Source organism: Octopus bimaculoides, chromosome 1, assembly GCF_001194135.2.
Source record: "Octopus bimaculoides isolate UCB-OBI-ISO-001 chromosome 1, ASM119413v2, whole genome shotgun sequence".
NCBI classification, from domain to species: domain Eukaryota; kingdom Metazoa; phylum Mollusca; class Cephalopoda; order Octopoda; family Octopodidae; genus Octopus; species Octopus bimaculoides.
Window position 1 is genome coordinate 150,854,119 of NC_068981.1, and position 6,000 is coordinate 150,860,118.

A 6,000-nucleotide genomic window follows, 5' to 3' on the forward strand; every position below is an offset into this window, starting at 1 on the left:
TTTAAAATGTAATTCATTTTAAGACAGTAGGGTGTGTGACATGATGAACATCTACTGCTATTTCTAGCAGGTCAAACAACCATGATGAAGCTCTCTTGTTAGCTGGAACAAAAAAAATGATTGTTCTGGTCTATCCCACCAAGTCTACCCTGGTCAAGCACAGCTGTGTATGAGCGAACTGGCGTGGTCCCAGGAATTTTTCGAAGGGAGGGCACAAGGTCAAAAGGGAATACAATTCCAGGAGAAACGGGTGTAATAACATTATTTAGAAGGGTGCACTTTTTTTCTTGAGGGGGCACGTGCCCTTCAGGCACCCTCTTTAGTAAAGGTGTTCCACTTATGCCCATATCGCTCTATTTTCATACATAGTATGCCTAAAACTACATATGTGTCATTCATATTTTAAAACGATTTGAAAATTTAGCTACTGTTTCTAGCTACGAGTGAACACGCAAAGCAGACATGGAAAATCTTTTACGGGAAGCAACATTAGACATGGATCATCATCAGACTACGCAATTTGTCCATCATTGACGTAGAAGCACCTTAAGAAAGTTAATCTATAGTGGTGGGTAAGTATTTAGAAATGAATGAAGGGTGGTGAGGCATGAGAATCGGGAAGGTAAGAGGAAAGGAAATCAGAAAAGGTCAGACAATATAGAGCTCTACGAGTAGGAGAAACTGAGAACAGGAGCAAATTGTTGTTTAGCACCAGGTTTGCTCTGCATAAACTCGTGATCAATGTTATTCCTTACATGACCACCTTGTCTATTTTTGTTAAGACGATAGGATATATATAAGAGAATTAGGTTGTTATTTCTAGAATGACGAACGACAATTTAGAAGCCTCTTCGTTATAAGAAAGGCAGAGGGGGAATTCGAGATGGATGTATAAAATGAGACACAATTGGGCAGGAGTCAGATTAGGGAAAGAATAAAAGAAAGGATTAATTGGAATAAGTGGGGAGGAGAGAATAGAAGGAAGGAAATACAGAGGGCAGAGAGGGAAACGGAGAAGTGGACGAGGAAAAAAAAGGAAACAATTAAGAAAGAATATCGGTAAAGAGAAAGAGAGAAAAATCATTTATACATCTAGTGAAAAGAGTGGTTAGAGGAAAGAAAAGGAAACAAGAATAAAATAAAGTGAAGAAGAGTGAGAAGTGAAAAGGTGAGAAAGAAAGTAAATAGAGGTAATTATTATCAGAGAATGTGTCAGGCTAACAAGAAAAATACAGCAAAGATGAATGTCAGAAAAGAATTGGTTAGGTTTCCATAGACACACAACCAGCAACATATAAGACGTCCGCCTTCGTTTCATTACAAAGAGGACAGAAAGGGTATGAGAGAGTGTGTGTGAGAGAGAGAGAGAGAGAGAGAAGAGTGAGGAAGAGGAAGAGAAAGACGATGACATCATCAGATATTTGTACGAGAATAGTATGATGATGGTAGGTATAGTAATATTAGGGGAGTAAGTAGGGGAATACAGAAAAATTATTAGTGTCGCTGCGGGGGCTGATGGAGATACATAACGGACGAAGATGATAAACTAGAAAAAGTTGACATACAGACAAGTAGGTATGAGAATACAAGCTTAATACAGACACATGCACACATCATGTTCACCTGCTTAAACAGAAAATAGAATACCCGTCCACATGACTGAAGAAACATCTAGTCAGTAACTTAAACGTGCCGGTTTACGTGTACATGGTGTGTGTGTGTACATATATATATATATATATATATATATATATATATACATACATAATTTACATATAGCTGTATGTGCGCGCACGCGGACATAATGTATATACATGTGTATGTGTATATATATATATATATATATATATATATATATTATATACATACCTCTGGATATCCTGTTGCTTATTTTGATTTTACACACATATATATATATATATACACACACATACATATACCTATATATATATACACATAAATCTACACATACCTATATATATATATATATAAATCTACACATACCTATATATATATACATATATACACATACCTATATATATATATATACATATATACACATACCTATATATACACATACCTATATATACACACATACATATATACACATACCTATATATACACACATACATATATACACATACATATATACACATACCTATATATACACATACATACATACACATACCTATATATACACATACATACATACACATACCTATATATACACATACATATATATATATATATATATATATATATATATATACACACACACACACACAAATATATATATATATATGCACAAGCATACACATATATACATACATACATATATATATATATATATATATACATACATACACACACACACACATACACACATGAATATACATACGTACACATGCATCCGTGCGTATGTGTGCGCGTGTGGTTTACTCAAAGCACCACTCATGACCTTTGCAACCACACTTGAGATTGGTACAGAGGAGGAAGACAGGAAAAAGGAAACCACGAGTCATATAGGAAACAGTATTACTACAATGCTCTCACAGAAGATTATTGCAAAAGAGTGGACTTCCAACCAACAAGGACACCCAAAGACGAGACCGTGGTGTTAAACCGAGTGACGAATTAAACTGTGCACGCATTCAATTCATATACTGATGTGATTTATCCAATTCTTCCTTTCTAAATTAAATTTTTTTTTTAAATCTCTGGAAATTTCCAACTGCCACACACCTAGCTACGAATGTTCCAGCTGAACATCAACAATATTACGATCGGCTGCTTTTTTTCCACTCCTGGCGCGGCGCGAGTTACAAAGGTCATAAGTAATGCCTCTCTTATCTTGAGTGAATGAATGTGTGAATGTTTGAGCGGGACCGATAAATAAAGTACCAGTACAAGGGACGACTTGTTTTCTTTCTTATCGGAAGAAACCATGGCCGATCCTCGAGTTTGAAGGATCGGCCATGCTAGGTTTAAAATGCCTAAAACACACCTCATAACTCAATAAGGATTTGAGCGCCAAAGGGTGAATATCTAACAATATGTATGTGTGCGTGTCTTTGTATGTATGTATGTATGTGTGTATATATGTATGTATGTATGTGTGTATGTATGTATGCATATATGTATGTAAGCGCATGTATGTAAGTAGACGTTTGTGTGTGGTGTGTGTATACTGATATGTGTAAATACACAGGCAAACACACCATAGAATGTGTGAATGTATTTGAAAAGAAAATAATCAAATTCTCGAAAAGTGTGGCTTGAAAGGAATCTGTATGGAAGTGGAATCGACAAAAAAAAAGTCAATAAACAGTCACTATATATAAAAAAATAACTAATTGATACTAACATCATCTTTTACACTACTTTCAAAGATTCATTAATATAGAGGTTGTTTTTAATCATAATATCTGTCCCGATTGTGCAGACAAGACGTTCCAAATATGACTCATTTGTCTTTCTTCTCTTTTTCAGACATATAATTCAGGACAACCTTATTCAAATGTCCTCTCTTCATAAAGAACAGGTATTGTGCTTTAAGGGAGTTTGGGCTCCTACTTCTAGTAGACCAAACAACAATGTTGAAGCTCCTTCATTGAGGAGATTAGATGGTTTTTAAGTGGTAAGATTAGATTATGTAGAGAAGCATACCAATTGCAAATGACACACGAAAATGAAGACGAGGGGAGGAGAAATCAAAACTTTTGTGAATCCTTTCCTGAATCACAAATTCGTTAACCCTTTTTTTTTTTTTTTAATCTGCTGATTTAAAGAATGTTTTCAAGGATAATTTTCTGTTTCATCTGATTTTAACCTTTGAAAGGGCAAAGACTGAGGAAAATATCATTGGTACCCTACTTACATCGTGTCAAATATTACCAAGGAAACGTTCGGATACGAGAGGTACAGACACCCACCTTGAAAGAGAGGGGGGGGGGAGAATTACTTTCAGTCACTATTGTTCAGATCAGCCTATGATTTAAGGTATTCCAAATCAAGTTTGATCATCCTTCGTTTTCGTTCAGACGTCGTAAACCTTGAACTACATTAATTTAACGTCTCGTCTGTTTGTTTTTTCTTTGACAGTGGGATGTAATTTGATAGAAACCTGATCGTTACTTTTAGTATGCTTGACTAGCTTAGTGATTCCCTTGGATCAACTGCAAATGGACACCAGCCGGGACGACAGGTACAAAATATTTTTAAAATGCCAATTTCAAGAAGAAAAATAATGGTTTCCGATCTAACAATGACTTTTAATGTAGCCATGGTGTGACATAAATTGGAATGTGAAGTGGGGTGCATACACCAATAATTTAACAAGAACTTGTTTTAACAAGCACAAAAGAATGAAAAACAAAGTTGACATGGGCGGGATGTGAACTCTAAAAGTGAATAAATATTCGCAATGACTCAATGCCAAATATTTTGAAGAAGAGTATAATCGATTATATTGATCTCAATAAACTTTCTGGTGCGTTATTTTATCGATCCTGGAAATGTAAAAGGTAAAGGTTGAACTTGGCGGGATGTAAAACCCAAAACGTAAGGACCTTAACTCAGAATTGGTTTCTGAGTGTACGGAGTTAAGTCGATATCATTGAATTTAGTAATTGACATATTTTTTATTATCGACGCCGAAAGGATGAACGGCAAAGTAGACCACTACTGGGCTTTAACTCAGAACGTGAAGAGCCGGTACAAATAGTACAAAGCACTTTTCTCGACATTGACGTTTCTGCCAAACCACCAGCTTGACCTTAAAATATTACAAGGTCTTTTGACCGATACTTAGCGGAGATTTGACAGAGCTAGATATACCTCATCGTGAATGAAGGAAGCATGGAGTTGGGGAATGAAAATTGAAATATTTTTGTGAAAAAAACAAAACAAAATTCATTTGGAATTGTAATTCCAAGCGGATGAATACTAAAAAAAGGAAATAAATAAAATATGAAAATAAAGGGATTTAAGACTGTGCTCATTTTCTTCCCCATTAAGAAGGGATAGACATTACAAAATCTCATCCCATGCTTACATCCCGTCGATCTACTGGGCACAAAGCCAGCAATTTGTTAGGAAATGGGGTTAATCGACCACATCTACTCCAGTGCTCAACTGCTACTCATTTTATTGACCCCGTAATAAAATTAACAATTATTTCTAGGACATCAGATTTAAAAGGGGAAATAAGATTTTCTGTGTATCTTTACGAGATGGTTTTCACATTATATTTTTATCATATTCACCTGAAGGGAGTACACAAGTACCGGCTTGGCTGTGATGGCTACAAACTTAACTAGAAATTGATCAGTCACTTTTAACCACCCCCTCTCTCTCTCTTTCATCAGCGTGATTTGAACTCACGTGCAGCCGACGATTTTATCTCATGACTTTCGCCATCACCACTATTGTCCTGTAAATTATGTTGTACCATATCAACAATCAGTGACTAAGTTAGAATAAGCAAAATACTCACACGGGAATCAGTTCCTTTATTTCATGTGTTTCGTAGATATTTATTTTCAATAGAAAACCCTTAGAGTGGAAAATAGGAAGAAAGTGATGGATTTCTCAATTTTGAAACAAAAAGATAAAATACACAAAATAAGTTATGTCAAGTAATCGCATTCAGGAGTCGAAATGCTTTGTTTTATTCGTAAACCTTACATCAGCTCGTTCAACCGACCACATCTCGTAGAAATATGGAAACATATGTGGCGAGGAAGTTCTTGGTATTAATCAGGAATCTTCCCCACCTGGGCACAAGTTAACGAAAGCTAACGTGAAAGTTATCCATAACTGCATATTAATGTGTACATAAGTGTGTGCGAGTACACACGCGTACACCCACACACACACACACGAATGTGTGTTTATACATATATTACATTTACATATATATATGTATGTGTATATACATACAGGTGTATATGTAGGGGTGTATATATATATATATATATATATATATATATATATATATAT

At 35.3% G+C, this 6,000-nt stretch overlaps 1 protein-coding gene across 11 annotated transcripts in view; it reads right to left on the reverse strand.

The window, feature by feature from the left end:
* Positions 1 to 6,000, reverse strand: part of LOC106879466 (uncharacterized) — a 268,985-nt gene that overhangs the window by 259,726 nt on the left and 3,259 nt on the right. The window contains exon 1 of one of the 11 annotated variants that reach the window (XM_052971398.1): positions 5,495 to 5,514. The exons of the other annotated variants lie outside the window; for them this stretch is intronic. The gene's annotated coding sequence lies outside the window, so the exon portion shown is untranslated. Of the gene's footprint in view, positions 1 to 5,494; positions 5,515 to 6,000 lie in introns of those variants that run through there. 11 annotated transcript variants of the gene reach the window in all.